Source organism: Pan troglodytes, chromosome 9, assembly GCF_028858775.2.
Source record: "Pan troglodytes isolate AG18354 chromosome 9, NHGRI_mPanTro3-v2.0_pri, whole genome shotgun sequence".
In the NCBI taxonomy this organism is placed as follows: Eukaryota; Metazoa; Chordata; class Mammalia; order Primates; family Hominidae; genus Pan; species Pan troglodytes.
Window position 1 is genome coordinate 7,723,581 of NC_072407.2, and position 16,334 is coordinate 7,739,914.

The window sequence follows — 16,334 nt, forward strand, 5'->3', positions numbered from 1 at the left end:
AATCCAGAAATGAATCCACATATTTACAGCTAACTGATTTTCAAGAAAGCAGTCCAGAACATACATTGAATAAAGGACACCCTCTTCATTAAATGGTGCCAGGAAAACTAGATATCCAAACACAGAAGGATAAAACTAGACCCTTATCTCTCATCACTTACAAAAATAAACTCAAAATCAATTAAAGACTTAAATGTAAGAGCCACAACTATAAAACTACTAGAAGTAAACACAGGAGAAACGCTTGAGAACAAAGATTGTATGGCTAACACTTTAAAAATACAAGCAACAAAAACAGACAAATGGGATTATATTAAACTAAATACCTTCCGCATATCAAAGAAAACAATCAACAGAGTGAAATGACAACACCCCTCCCTTACACCATACACAAAAATTAACTCAAGATGGCCTACAGACTTAAATGTGAAACCCATAACTAGAATAACGCTGGAAGACAACCTAGGCAATACCATCTGGTACATAGTGATGGGCAAAGAGTTCATGGTGAAGATGCCAAACGCAATTGCCACAAAAGCAAAAATTGACAAATGGGATCTAATTAAATGAAAGAGCTTCTGCACAGCAAAAGAAACTATCAAAAAATAAACAGACATTTCTCAAAAGAAGATATACAAATCACCAAGTTTATGAAAAAATATTTAACATCACTAATCATCACGGAAATGCAAATCAAAACCACAATGAGATATCATGTCACACTTGTTAGAATGGGTATTAAAAAGACAAAGCACAACAAATGCTGGCAAGCATGTGAAGAGAAGAAAACTATTGTATATTGTTGGTGGGAATGTAAATTAGTACAGCCATTATGAAAAAAAGTACAGAGATTTCTCAAAAAACTAAGAACAGATCTACCATATGATCCAGGAATCCCACTCCTGGGTATATATCCAAAAAAGATATCAGTGTATCAACGGGATATCTGTACCCCCATATATACTGCAGCACTATTTACAATAGCCAAGATATGGAATCAATCTAAGTGTCAATTAATGGATGAATGGATAAAGAAAATGGGAATATACGCACAATAGAATAGTAATCAGCCATAAAAAAAGAATGAAATCCTGTCATTTTCAGCTAAATGGATGGAATTAAAGGTCATAACGTCAGGTGAACTAGGCCATGCACAGAAAGAAAACTATTGCATGTTCTCACTTATATGAGCAGTTTATGCTCCTGGAAATCAAAGCGGGGCCATATTTCAGGTCAGTAGGGTCAGGGATAGAGACCGCAGTTACGGACTTGTGTGCCCTGGAGCTATATAAAGTTGATATCATGGAGATAAAGAGTAGAATGATAGTTACCAGAGGCTGGGAATAGGAGGGGTTTGAAAAGAGGTTGATTAATGGCTATAAAAATATATAATAGAAGGAATAAGATCTAGTGTTCATTATCACAGAAAGTGACTACGACAATTTGTTGTATGTTTCTTTTTTTAAATTTCAATAGTTTTTAGGGAACAGGCGCTATTTGGTTACATGGAGAAGTTCCTTAGTGGTGATCTCTAAAATTTTGGCATACCCATCACCAAAGCAATTTACCCAATGTATAGTCTTTTATCTCTCACCCCTCCCACCTTCCGCCTGAGCCCCCAACGTCCACTGTTTCATTCTTGTGCCTTTGTATCACCATAGCTTAGCTCCCACTTACGAGTGAGAACATGCAATGTTTGGTTTTCCATTCCTGAGTTACTTCATTTAGAATAATGGTCTCCAACTCCATCCAGGTTGTTATGAATGCCATTATTTTATTCCTTTTTAACACTAAGTAGTATTCTACGGTGTATATATATATATATATATACCCCATATATATACACCATATATATATATACCATATATATACCATATATATACCATATATATATACCATATATATACCATATATATACCATATATATACCATATATATACCATATATATATACCATATATATACCATATATATATACCATATATATACCATATATATATACCATATATATACCATATATATATACCATATATTATACCATATATATACACCATATATATACACCATATATATACACCATATATATATACCATATATATACCATATATATACCATATATATACCATATATATACACCATATATATATATACCATATATATATACCATATATATACCATATATATATATACACCATATATATATATGGTAGAAATGTGTTTTTTATATAAAAAAACATTTTTTTAAGAAACATGCAGGAATACACTGTACCTCTTCCTTACTGTCTCTGGATATTGTCACATGAGGACTTGACATGCGGATTGTGGCAGCCTCTGTGACCAAGAGCAGAAGACAATAGCAGCATAGAAACCTCAAATGAAAAACCTAGCATCTCAAGCTACTAATGTAGCCAACCTTGGCATCAGCTATCTCTGGTCCTAGTACATGAGGTGATAAGCCCTCACTGTTCAAGTTGGGTGGCCATCAATTGCTGCAGAATAGAAGTTAATGAGGCTTCCTCCTCCTGGATCCCCTACTAGACCCTGACATGCCCATTCGGTCACAGGCAGAAAGGGAAGCACAGGGTAAGGAGATCTGGCTGGCTGTGCCAGACGCAGATCTTACCTGTCCTGCTTAGAACACTCAACTGGTTAAACAAAAAAAGGAAAAAGACAGTAAGGAGTATAACACTCCCCAGATGCAACTTAATCTAACACTCTATACTTTAAATTTTCTAAACATACATAGAAATCAGACCACTACTTCTGCAGAACATTTTACTGGTAAAAAGAACAGCCCACATGAGGGAAAACTGATTTGGTGGAAAGACAACAAAAAAAAAAAACATGGGAAATAGGGAAGGTGATAACATGGGGGAGAGGTTTTGCTTGTGTTTCAGCAGGAGAAAATCAGCTTCCTGTTTGGATACCCACTAGACATTTGAAGTTCTACAATGAACCCATCAGAGATGCAAATGAAAGTGCCTCCGCAGAGACAGAAAACCCGCAATCGAGCATCATCGACTCGCAGGGTGAACAGAATGGTGATATCAGAAGAACAGAAGAAGTTACCATCCACCAAGAAAACGGCACACGTGGGGAGCCAGGGAGACGAAGAGAAAGAAAAAGAGACAGAGATCAGAGAGAGACACAGAAAGTGAGACTGGGGAGAGAGATAGTGTAAGAGAGAGAGAGAGAGAGACCGTAAGAGAAGGGAGACAAAGAGATAAAAGGTGCGAGTCAGCAGGTGAGGAGAAAGACTGAAAACTAGGAGAAACAGCAACTAAGACACAAAGGAGGTGGGAGACTGTCTGGGTGCCGCAGCACCCACACCGTCCTCTTGCCCCCGTCACTTGGGTTAAAACCACCGGAAACTCCACTATTGCAAATTTTGTATTAATCCTTGTATGTCTGTCCTTTCTATTGTTAGTCTACAGGTGTATCCAGCAGCTCCAGAGAGACAGCCACCAGCGAGAAGGGGCCATGATGATGGTGGTGGTTTTGTGAAAACGATAAGGGGGATATGTAGGGAAAAGAAAGAGACAGCAGACTGTTACTGTGTCTACATAGAAAGGGAAGACATAAGAGACTCCATTTTGAAAAAGACCTGTACTTTCAACAATTGCTTTGCTGAGATGTTGTTAATCTGTAGCTTTGCCCCAGCCACCTTGCCCCAACCACTTTGACCCAACCTGGAGCTCACAAAAACATGTGTGTATGAAATCAAGGTTTAAGGGATGTAGGGCTGTGCAGGACGTGCCTTGTTAACAAAATATTTGCAAGCAGTATACTTGGTAAAAGTCATCGCCATTCTCTAGTCTCAATAAACCAGGGGCACAATGCACTGTGGAAAGCCGCGGGGAGCCTTGCCCTTGAAAGCGGCGTATTGTCCAAGGTTTCTCCCCATGTGATTGTCTGAAATATGGCCTCGTGGGATGAGAAAGACCTGATGGTCCCCCAGCCCGACACCCATAAAGGGTCTGTGCTGAGGTGGATTAGTCAAAGAAGAAAGCCTCTTGCAGTTGAGATAGAGGAAGGCCACTGTCTCCTGTCTGCAGCTGGGAACTGAATGTCTCGGTATAAAACCCGATTGTATATTTGTTCAATTCTGAGATGGGAGAAAAACTGCCCTATGGTGGGAGGTGAGACATGTTTGCAGCAATGCTGCCTTGTTATTCTTTACTCCACTGAGATGTTTGGGTGGAGAGAAACATAAATCTGGCTTACGTGCATGTCCAGTCACAGTACCTTCCCTTGAACTTCATTATGACATAGATTCTATTGCTCACATGTTCGTTGCTGACCTTCTTATTATCACCCTGCCCTCCTACTACATTCCTTTTTGCTGAAATAATGAAGATAATAATCAATAAAAACTGAGGGAACTCAGAGACCGGTGCCAGTGCAGGTCCTTGGTATGCTGAGCGCCGGTCCCCTGGGCCCACTGTTGTTTCTCTATACTTTGTCTCTGTGCCTTATTTCTTTTCTGTCTCTCATCCCACCTGATTAGAAATACCCACAGGTGTGGAGGGGCAGGCCACCCCTTCATTATGAGATTACAGGCATGAATAACCCCGCCTGGCCACCTAACTCACTCTTGGGAGGCCAGAAGTGATGCTGGAATTTTCTTCCTCTGTGGGTTAAAAAGGGAAAATTAGGGAGAACACAAGGCATGAGAGATGCAGCGATGGATAGGTCTATATGGAGCTTCTGTCTGCATCCAGTAGAAAATGCATTTCTAGGCACCAGGTTTAAGAGTGAAAACCTGGAGTCTTGTCTCTTAGCATTCTCCTTCCCCACAAACCAGAGAGGGAATATATTTTGCTCCAGCACACCCGGATGTAGAAAATGTCACATTCCTGTTTCTGTAACTTCAGTTAAATCTGCTCTGAGTTCCTGGATGCCTGGCAGGTGGAGAATTCAATCTTGTCGTTACCAGCATTCCTTTCCCTTCTCCATGGTCTTATGTAAGAATTCTGGGCTTACACACTGTTGGAAAGCCAGGTAGCAACTACATCCCCCGAACTCTCCATTCTTCCAGCTGCTCATGATCCATCAGCCTTTTTTGGGCCACCTGCTACAACCAGACCCTCCTCACAGCATCATTCCACTCACCCACAGGCTCAGCCCCAGGGACCCTCACTAGAACAGGTCTCCACTATGCATAGGAACTCACAAAGACCTTCTCTTCATCTTAGCTTCCTCTGATATCCAACCACTCCCCCGCTTCTCACCTTAAACACAGATGGCGGCTCCTTCCCATCATTCCAAAACTTGGGGATTGTCCAGCCAAATTCTCTTCAGACACCAAAGCTTCACCCGCCCTCTTCAGGGAGGTGATGCAAGGGCATCTGAGATCTTTGGAAGCCCAATTCTGGCCTCTCTTTGGGGTGGGCTGAGAGTGGGAACTAGATTCTCTTTTCCAAGTGCCATGTTTACCTTGTTCGTCATTGTATTATCTCCAATGCCTGGCACGTAGTAGGCACTACAGACTGACACATAGTGGGTGCTATTAGTGTCTGTATAATGGAACTCTTGAGGTTGAAGCTATTAGCAGAAACCTGCCAAGCAAAGGGATGGAAAACCAACCACCAAAATAAAATAAAATAAAATAAAATAAATAAGAAAACAATCGTGGCTTTGAGCTCTAAACACACAACGCACCAGCCCAAGTTTGGGCAATTTTAATACAACAGCCATTTTGCCTCTAAACAAACTGGCACTGGAAACCTCCCTCTGCCTCTTAAAGAGAACCAGTTTCTCTTTCTCTAAGTGGGCAGCATTTCTCCCCGGTGGCAGTACCCAGCCCACTGCCACCAGCAAAGGACTGCATCCAGGAGCCAAGAGCTTGAGAGTTTAAAGAATAGATTTTATAGGGAAAAACAAAGTAACATCCACATAAATCTGGAACTACCACCACTTTCCAGAGGCCGAATCCCATTTGTGGAGTCTCTTGCCTCTCAAGCACCTTGCAGTCAGCTCAACTACATACTTTTGGGATTCGTTGCAGAGAAGAGTGAAGGTTATCTGCAAAATAAAGGAACCAGGGCTCAGAATTCCCAGAGCAATCCATGACAGAGGAGGTGAGTAGAAAAGGGAAGGGTGAAGTCAAAGGAGAGAAGTCAATGAGTTGGCCAACACTAAGCAAGGATCATGGGACCCTCTCCATGGCCCCATATCTCAAAGGAACTCAACAAAACCCATCAATGCTTGGTGTGTGTTGTATGCTCCTGGAAATGAAAGCAGGGGCCACATTTCAGGGCAGTAGGGTCGGGGGTAGAGGCAGCGGTCATGGACTTGTGGGCCCTGGAGGATGGGATGATTCTGAGACATTGAATCCCTACACTGATCTCAGTAGAAATCTCAGGTAGGGCTTCAACATTCGTGGACCAAGGACTCTGCGGGCCTGAGAGCAACAGCCTTGGTGCATGTCCCAGCTCCATCTATCCCAACTGGGGCTTCGAACAAGTTATTTTTTTAACGTTATTTTAATTGACAAATCATAATTGTACACATTTATGTGATGTTTTGATATGTGTATACAATGTGGGATGATTAGATCAAACTAATGAACACGTCCATCCCCTAATTTACTGACAATTTTCATGATGAGACATTTGAAATGTACCCTCTTAGTTATTTTGAAAGATACATTATTATTGACTATAGTCATGCTGCTGTGCTATAGATTTCAAAGCATATAATCCAGGAACCCAACTTCTGGGTAGAGACAAAAAAAAATTGAAATCAATATGTCGAGGGGATCCCTACGTTCGTATGTTCACTGCAGTTCTATTCACAATACCCATGATATAGAATCAACCTAAGTGTCTATCAGTGGATGAAAGGATAAAGAAAATGTACTATATACACACAACGGAATGCTATTAACCATTAAAAAAGAAAGAAACCCTGTCATTTTCCACAACACAGATAAACTTGAAAGACATTGTGTTAAGTGAAATAAGCCAGGCACAGAAAGACAGATACTGCATGGTTTTATTATATGTGGAATCTAAAGAAGTTGAACTCACAGAAATAGAGAGTAGGACAGTGGTTATCCGGGGCTGGGGTGGAAGAAAGGTAGGGGATAGGAGACACTGGTCAAAGGGTACAAAGTTTCCAATAGGAAGAATCAGTTTTGAACAAGCTAAACTCCTCTGAAAGCTCAGTTCCTCATCTGTAGAGCAGGGACGCATCATTAACCTTCTAAGGATGTTGCTGTGAGAGTAAGAGATGATGTTCAGCACAATACCTAATGCACAGTCAGGTCTCCTTAAGCTTGAACCTGCGTCGCCATGACCTCTACATCACAGGACAGAAAGTCTCACAGCCAGTGTCTCAGTTCCCAGTGAAAAGTGGATCCCAGATCAGGCTGAATAGCAGGATCCCTAGGGGATACCCCACCCTACTGAGTCAGAATCACCAGAGGTAGAGCCTGTGTATGTATGTATGTATATGTATGTGTGTGTGTGTGTGTGTGTATGTATGTATGTATGTATGTATAAGAGACAGGGTCTTGCTCTGCAGTCCAGGCTGGAGTGCAGTGTCACAATCATAGTTCACTGCAGCCTCAAATTACTCCTGGCTTCAAGCCATCCTCGCACCTCAGCCTTCAGAGTAGCTGAGACTACAGGCACATGCCACCAAGCCCGGATACTTTATTTTTCTTCATTCTCTTTGGAGAGAGTCTCACTCTGTTGCACAGGCTGGAGTGCAATGGTGCAATCTTGGCTCACTGCAACCTCTGTCTCCCGGGTTCAAGTGATTCTCATGCCTCAGCCTCCTGAGTAGCTAGGATTACAGGCATGCACCACCACACCAGGCTAATTTTGCTTTTTTCATTGTTGTTTCTTGTTTGTTTTTCACAAATAGGACTTTTTATTTGCCACTGTTATAAGTCTGACCTTTAAACAGATTCTTGGACTGGTGGTTCATATCCATCAGCTCATTCAACTTTAGCATGTGTCTCATCCCTAGTGGGTTTTCCAGAACTACTACCTTCACCATGAAGCTCCATGCCTTTCAAACCCAGGGGTCTCCAGCATTTTTACTTTTCTAATGAAGACATCATGGAGAGGATAAATTGGCAAGCCTTTTTGACATCTTTTATAATATTGTCTGGAATCAATTTATTGACCACTTCTTTCAAGTCATTTGTCTACACCTCTCAGGTCATGATTTCCATCATCTTCTTCTGGATTTGGGGGAATGTTAGTGCTGAGCATAAGAGGTCTTCAGTATCAGATTGTTGTGTTTTTAGTAAAACCAACACAAAACAGATGAAAGAAGTAACCATCGGTAGTCTTGACATCAACATGAGCTTCAATCATTATTAAACATTTTTCAACCATGGAACATATTTTGTCACAGGTAAGACCCATGCCATAGAAGTTAGTCAGGCAGTTTTTGCCCTGAACATCTTCAGTAATCAGCTTGAATTTTCTAAATGCAACTTTATCATTCTGCACATCAGCAAGACTCACTTCAAACACAAGACCCTTGAGACCATCAGATGCAATTTGGGTTCCTTGGGTCCTGGTGACCAAGTCTTTCCAATATTTCTTATATTGAACATAGCAGGTGCTTTCACATCATACTGATCTTTCTTAGAGAATGGACCAACTACTTTCTTCTTAACTCCCTTTTTGCCGCCTTTCATAAGGCACTTGTTCTTAACAACCGCCATGGTGCTGCTCAGAGTACCAAAAGGCTAAATTTTGTATTTGTGGTAGAGACAGTGTTTAACCATGTTGGCCAGGCTGGTCTTGAACTCCTGATGTCGGGTGATCTGCCCGCCTCAGCCTCCCAAAGTGCTGGGGTTACAGGTGTCAGCCACTGCACCCAGCTGCTATTTATTTTTTCTTTTTTTTTTTGTAGAGACAGGGTTTGACCATGTTGCCAAGGCTGGCCTGGAACTCCTGGCCTCAAGCAATCCTCCCACCGCAGCCTTCCAAATCACTGGGATTTCAGGTGTCAGCCACCATGCCCAGCCTGGAATCTATTTTTAAAGCCAATCAAGTGTTGAATAAAATTGCAACTTGGGCTGTTTTATCTTTGCATTTTTTACATTTCAATGGTTTTTAATATATTCAGAGATATATGCAAACATTACCAGTCAATTTTAGAACATTTCATGACCTCAAAAAGAAACCTCATACCCTTTAGCTAACACCCCCTATCCTCCCATGCCCCTACCAGCCCTAAGCAACCACTAGTTGACTTCCTATTTCTATAGATTTCCATCTGAATGAAATCATGTAGAATGTGATCTGTTTTGAAGGTTCATCCACGCTGTAGCGTATGTGCTTTGCTCCTTTTAGTGATCAAATAATATTCCACCATGTGGGTAGACAACATTCGGTGTATCTCTTCATCTGGTGATGGGCATTTGGATTAATTCCCTCTTTGGGATATTAGGAGTGATGCTACTGTAATTATTCATGTACAAGTTTTTGTGTGGACCTGTGCTTTCATTTTTGAATACGAAAATATGGCACATCTCCAAGGAAGACATACAAGTGGCCAATAAGCACATGAAAAGATGCTCAATGAAATTCATCATCAGGGAAACAGAAATCAAAACCACAATGAGATACCACGTCATACCCATAAGGTTGGCTAGAATCGAAGATACAGAAAATTGGCCTGGTGCAGTGGCTCATGCCTGTAATCAAAGCACTTTTGGAGACCAAGGCAGGCAGATCACCTGAGGCCAGGAGTTTGAGACCAGCCGGGCCAACATGGTGAAACCCTGTCTCTACTAAAAAAATACAAAAATTAGCCAGGCCTGGTGGCAGGTGCATATAATCCCAGCTACTCGGGAGGCTGAGGCAGGAGAGTAAGTTGAATCTGGGAGGCAGAGGTTGCAGTGAGCTGAGATTGTGCCACTGCACTCCAGCCTAGGCGACAGAGCAAGACTTCATCTCAAAAAAAAAAAAAATACAGAAAATAACAAGTGTTGGTGAGGATGCAGAGAAACTAGAACCTTCATACACTGCTGGTGGGAATTAAAATGGTGTAGCCACTGTGAGAAACACTTTAACAACTTCCCAAACCATTCTACATAGAGTTACCAAATGACCCAGCAATTGTACTCCTAGGTATAGGCCCAACTTGGGCTCTTTTAATCTATGGAAAATGAACTGTGGGTACTTGGCAAGAACAAAGAGGGAGAGAGGAAGAAATGGTGCTATGAGGGCACATTGATTGGTCTCTAGTACACAGGGCTCCTACTGCAAGTGGTCTCTAAATGACTTCATCAGTTGCTCATAAAAAAAATCACCCTCTGCTCCAATCGTGGAGGAAGAAGTATGGATTGGACCTGGTGAGCCACGGTAAGACTGACGGCTAAACTGTATGAATGATGAGGGGATTTGCACGTATAATCTTGACTGTACTCGATTTTTTATTTTACCCATTGTCTTTGAAAACCTAACTCTTGACTAAGAACTAACTTCCCTGTACTTGTTGTTGACTTTAATTTCCAATTCCACATAATCCAAATATGATATGCTGAGAAATCTCTCAAAGGAAAAATGCTAAGAATACAGGCACCGTTATATGGCAAATTTTGCAGAATTAACACAAATTGCACTTGTAGTTACGAAGCACAAAACATTTTAATGGGTAAAGAAAAAAGTGTTCTTCATTCTAGTAGAGGCTGCAGGATGAGGCCGATCAAGTTGCTTGCCCAGCCAGACCTTGGGCTCTTACCAAATTTGTGTCAGAGTCAACTCTGATGGAGTCTGTATCCCAGTCATCTTTTTTTTTTTTTTTTTGACATGAAATCTCGCTCTGTCTCCCAGGCTGGAATGCAGCGGTGTGATCTCAGCTCACTGCAACATCTGCCTCCTGGGTTCAAGCAATTATCCTGCCTCAGCTTCCCAAGTAGCTGGGAATACATGTGCATGCCACCATGCCTGGCTAAGTTTTGTATTTTTAGTAGAGACGTTTCATCATGTTGGCCAGGCTGTGCTCAAACTCCTGCCCTCAAGTGATCCGCTTGCCTTGGCCTTCCAAAGTGCTGGGATTACAGGCATGAGCCACCATGCCCGACCTCAGTCATCTTTTTATCCTCCACACCTGGCAAGTTCTAGACACACTGCGGTTCCATACAAGTTTGTTGAATAAACAGGAGACAGATAGAAAGTGGGAACTCTGGAAGTAGAGAAGATTCCAGAAATTGTGCATATTTCCCAGAGACTGTGAGCAAATTCCTCAGTCCTGCCAGAGTTTCCCTACCTCAACTCAAACCTTACGTGTGGGCCCAGGCGCAGTGGCTCACACCTGTAATCCCAACACTTTAGGAGGCTGAGGTGGGCAGATCACTTGAGGCCAGGAGTTTGAGACCAGCCTGGACAACATGGTGAAACCCTGTCTCTACTAAAAATACAAAAATTAGCCAGGCATGGTGGTGTGCACCTGTAGTCCCAGCTACTCGGGGGGATGAGGCACAAGCATTGCTTGAACCCAGGAGGCGGAGGTTGCAGTGAGTCACGATTATGCCACTGTACTCTAGCCTGGGCAATAAAGCAAGACTGTCTCAAAAGAAAAAAAAACCCTTATGTGTGGGCCTTGTTACAGAATTAATGTTTATATGGACAATATGTACCTGGGTGTATGTTAAGAGCATGAGTCATCCACAAGATTTTAGCAAAGTCCATTTAGAAAGCTCAATGCTTTGGGCTTCCACTTGCCTTGCTGCCTGTGTCCTCAGAAGGAGGCTTCATCCTTCCATGTACCCAGCAAATCCTTTATGCAGAGATGCACACAACACACTCCTATCCTTGGCTATGACACCTTGAAAGGCTCCTCTTGGTGGCCCCTGGTGCTCATTTCAGAGTAGTTCAAATTAAGGTGATCAGCTTTCATGCCAATCACTCTACAAATCACTCCTATTATGACCAATTTTTCTAAATGCTTTATTGAATTATTAAAGAAATGTGCGCATAGAAGAGGTCAACACAGTACTTTTCTTACAAACTGAACATACTGGCCAGGCGCAGTGGCTCATGCCTGTCATCCCAGCACTTTGGGAGGCTGAGGTGAGCAGATTGCTAAAGCCTAGGAGCTTGAGACCAGCCTGGGCAACATAGTGAGACCCCCCACCTACAAAAAATAAATAAATACAAAAATTAAGCAGCAGTGGTGGCACATGCTTGTAGTTCCAGCTACTCAGGAGGGCTGAGGTGGGAGAACTGCTTGAGCCCAGGAGGTAGAGGCTGCAGTGAGCCATGATGGTGCCACTGTGCTCCAGCCTGGGTGACACAGCAAGATCCTGCCTCAAAAAAAAAAAAAAAAAAAAAAAAATCTCCATATTACCGACAACCAATTCAAGAAACAAAATATTACAGCCCCTTCCAGGATATTCCTGGGATCTCTTCCATCTCTACAAACCCCTGACTACAAACAGTCTCCACCTATTTCACCTGACATTGTACTTTATGAAAGCAGCAGTTCTCAGATGGGGGCTATTGTGCCCCCTGGGGACATTAGGCAATATCTGGAGACACTGGGGGTTGTGTCTACTTGCGGGGAGTTGTGTTACTACATCCAGTGAGTCCAGGGATCCAGGGATGCCGCTCAACATCCTAAAATGCACAGGGAACCCCCACACATACAACAGAGAAATTGCTGAGCCGAAATGTCAGCAGCGTCACAGCTGACACCCTGACATACAGAGAGTCACACAGTATCTGTTCTTTCATGCTCAGGATCTCTTTCATTCTAATCATTTCATAGGAAACAGAAATGTCATTTGGAGGCAGGTAGAGTCCAAAACAAAGAAAATCCAGAGTTTTTTTTTTTTTAATCAGCCTGGTGCCTTTAGAGCTAGGATTTGGTTTCCATTCTTTCTGTCTCATTTTCAAGTGATTTTTCTTCAAATGGCATCTGCTGGGCTCAAGACCCGGAGATCCCCACAAAGCTGAGATTCACATGGGAATTTTGTACACACCCACACAGGTATACACTGCCGTTTGCATGCAGACATCCACCCACAGATACACACATCCGGAGACCAAGACAGAAAGCAAACTCCACCATAAAAGCACAGTCCCCCGAACAGGAGAAATGCACCATTCACTCCAGGGAGGTACCTATTGGTTTAATTCAGCCTCTGATAGGCTGTTGCCAAGCCCAGCTCTGAAAGTCTTCCCCTCTAGGAAAGAGAGAGAGATTTTTTCTTTACTCAAGAATATAGATCTAAAAAAACAAACACTTCTGCATCTCAAAGCAGGCTCTACCTCCTGAGCTACACATATTGATCAGCAATTTATTGTCAATTTTCTTTTATTTGAACTGGAGAAAAATATAATCTAATTATGTTCTTACTGACAGTTGGGAATCAGTCACACTAAATCCAATTCTCTGGGTTCTCATGATTAAGGTGTTTAAATTGGGGGACAACAAAGCAAAAGCATTGGTCATGTTTTAATATAATTAGTACAGGATATATCTAAGGGATTCAAGTATCACTGCAGCAAGAAGCTCATTCTGCAGTAAAAGGGGGATTCTGCCACTAGGATTGAGTTAGGGTTGTTCATGGATGCACCGTTTTATCAATGTCTCTTCAAGAGTCCATGGAATGTGGAATGGGAAAGACTGAAATAGTCCAAGTTTTGGCTAAGCTTCTATCAAGGGGTGTTAGGAGCTGATAAAATAGCCTGGTCTCTACAGACATCCCACACTGTAGGTCTCTAAGCTACAGATTCTCAGATTTTTCTACTTTATAAACCAGTAAAAATATTTTTTTTTAATTTGAGAACCAACATAAGGTTGCTTTTTTTTTTTTTTTTTTGGTAAGAAGGAACTTTTTTAACTTACCAGTTTTGTACACACACACACACAAACACAGACACACACATACACACAGAAATTCCACCATGATTGGTCAGAATAGGTTAGGTTTTGCTAAAATAACAAACAACTCCTAAATCTTGGTAACTTCAAATATCAGAAGTTGTTTTTGTCACTCATGCTACATCTGCAGGGAGGTGTGGGGTGCTCTGTTTTCCACCAAACTTGCCCTAAGACTAAGGCTAATGGGGGCTGCATTACCTCGAGTATCACCAAGCAGGGAACAGAGGGAGAAGAATACTAGAGAGCCCTGTACTAAGAATTAAATGCAGTCTGATCTCAGAGGTGCAGTGTACTGCTCAGCTGTGCAGATAAATCTGTTAAGGTAAACCAAGATCCTTGGACCCCAGTATCTTCATCAAGATTGTGACACCCTGATTTTCCGCCCTGGAAATTGGTGGTGCTGTGGGTTGAGGAGTCCGGGTTTGGATTTAGAAAAGCAGGGAGGAGAATCTGTAGAGCGAGCCACCATGTAAGAAATGGATAAACGCCCTCTCCCCTCTCCCCTCTTTCCACGGTCTCCCTCTGATGCCCAGCCGAAGCTGGACGGTGCTGCTGCCATCTCGGCTCACTGCAGCCTCCCTGCCTGATTCTCCTGCCTCAGCCTGCCGAGTGCCTGCGATTGCAGGCGCGCGCCGCCAAGCCTGACTGGTTTTCGTATTTTTTTGGTGGAGACGAGGTTTCGATGTGTCGGCCAGGCTGGTCTCCAGCTCCTAACCGCGAGTGATCTGCCAGCCTCGGCCTCCCGAGGTGCCGGGATTGCAGACGGAGTCTCGTTAACTCAGTGCTCAATGGCGCCCAGGCTGGAGTGCAGTGGCATGATCTCGGCTCGCTACAACCACCTCCCAGCCACCTGCCTTGGCCTCCCTAAGTGCCGAGATTGCAGCCTCTGTCTGGCAGCCTCCCCGTCTGGGAAGTGAGGAGCGTCTCCGCCTGACCGCCCATCGTCTGGGATGTGAGGAGCCCCTCTGCCTGGCTGCCCAGTCTGGAAAGTGAGGAGCGTCTCCGCCCGGCCGCCATCCCATCTAGGAAGTGAGGAGCGCCTCTTCCCGGCCGCCATCACATCTGGGAAGTGAGGAGCGTCTCTGCCCGGCCGCCCATCGTCTGAGATGTGGGGAGCACCTCTGCCCTGCCGCCCCGTCCGGGATGTGAGGAGCGTCTCTGCCCGGCCGCCCCCTCTGAGAAGTGAGGAGACCCTCTGCCTGGTAACTGCCCCGTCTGAGAAGTGAGGAGCCCCTCCGCCCGGCAGCCACGCCGTCTGAGAAGTGAGGAGCGTCCTCCCTCCTCGTCCGGGAGGGAGGAGGGGGGGTCAGCCCCCCGCCCGGCCAGCCGCCCTGTCCGGGAGGTGAGGGGCGCCTCTGCCCGGCCGCCCCTACTGGGAAGTGAGGAGCCCCTCTGCCCGGCCAGCCGCCCCGTCCGGGAGGGAGGTGGGGGGGTCAGCCCCCCGCCTGGCCAGCCGCCCTGTCTGGGAGGTGGGGGGCGCCTCTGCCCGGCCGCCCCTACTGGGAAGTGAGGAGCCCCTCTGCCCGGCCAGCCGCTCTGTCTGGGAGGGAGGTGGGGGGGTCAGCCCCCCGCCCGGCCAGCCGCCCCGTCCGGGAGGGAGGTGGGGGGTTAGCCCCCCACCTGGCCAGCCGCCCCGTCTGGGAGGTGAGGGGCGCCTCTGCCCGGCCGCCCCTACTGGGAAGTGAGGAGCCCCTCTGCCCGGCCAGCCGCCCCGTCCGGGAGGGAGGTGGGGGGGTCAGCCCCCCGCCCGGCCAGCCGCCCCGTCCGGGAGGGAGGTGGGGGGGTCAGCCCCCCGCCCGGCCAGCCGCCCCGTCCGGGAGGGAGGTGGGGGGGTCAGCCCCCCGCCCGGCCAGCCGCCCCGTCCCGGAGGGAGGTGGGGGGGTCAGCCCCCCGCCCGGCCAGCCGCCCCGTCCGGGAGGGAGGTGGGGGGGTCAGCCCCCCGCCCGGCCAGCCGCCCCGTCTGGGAGGGAGGTGGGGGGGTCAGCCCCCCGCCCGGCCAGCCGCCCTGTCCGGGAGGTGAGGGGCGCCTCTGCCCGGCTGCCCCTACCGGGAAGTGAGGAGCCCCTCTGCCCAGCCAGCCGCCCCGTCTGGGAGGGAGGTGGGGGGGTCAGCCCCCCGCCGGGCCAGCTGCCCCGTCGGGGAAGTGAGGGGCGCCTCTGCCCGGCCGCCCCTACTGGGAAGTGAGGAGCTCCTCTGCCCGGCCACCACCCCATCTGGGAGGTGTGCTCAACAGCTCATTGAGAACGGGCCATGAAGACAATGGCGGTTTTGTGGAATAGAAAGGGGGGAAAGGTGGGGAAAGGATTGAGAAATCGGATGGTTGCCGTGTCTGTGTAGAGGGAGGTAGACTAAGAAAAATTCTTCTGCCTTGGGATCCTGTTGATCTGTGACCTTACCCCCAACCCTGTGCTCTCTGAAACATGTGCTGTATCCACTCAGGGTTGAATGGATTAAGGGCGGTGCAACATGTGCTTT

The 16,334-nt window shown here is 45.5% G+C and overlaps 1 pseudogene; it reads right to left on the reverse strand.

The window, feature by feature from the left end:
• Positions 1-7,491: 7,491 nt before the first annotated feature.
• LOC100609770 (small ribosomal subunit protein eS1-like) lies at positions 7,492-9,202 on the reverse strand (annotated as a pseudogene).
• Positions 9,203-16,334: the final 7,132 nt, after the last annotated feature.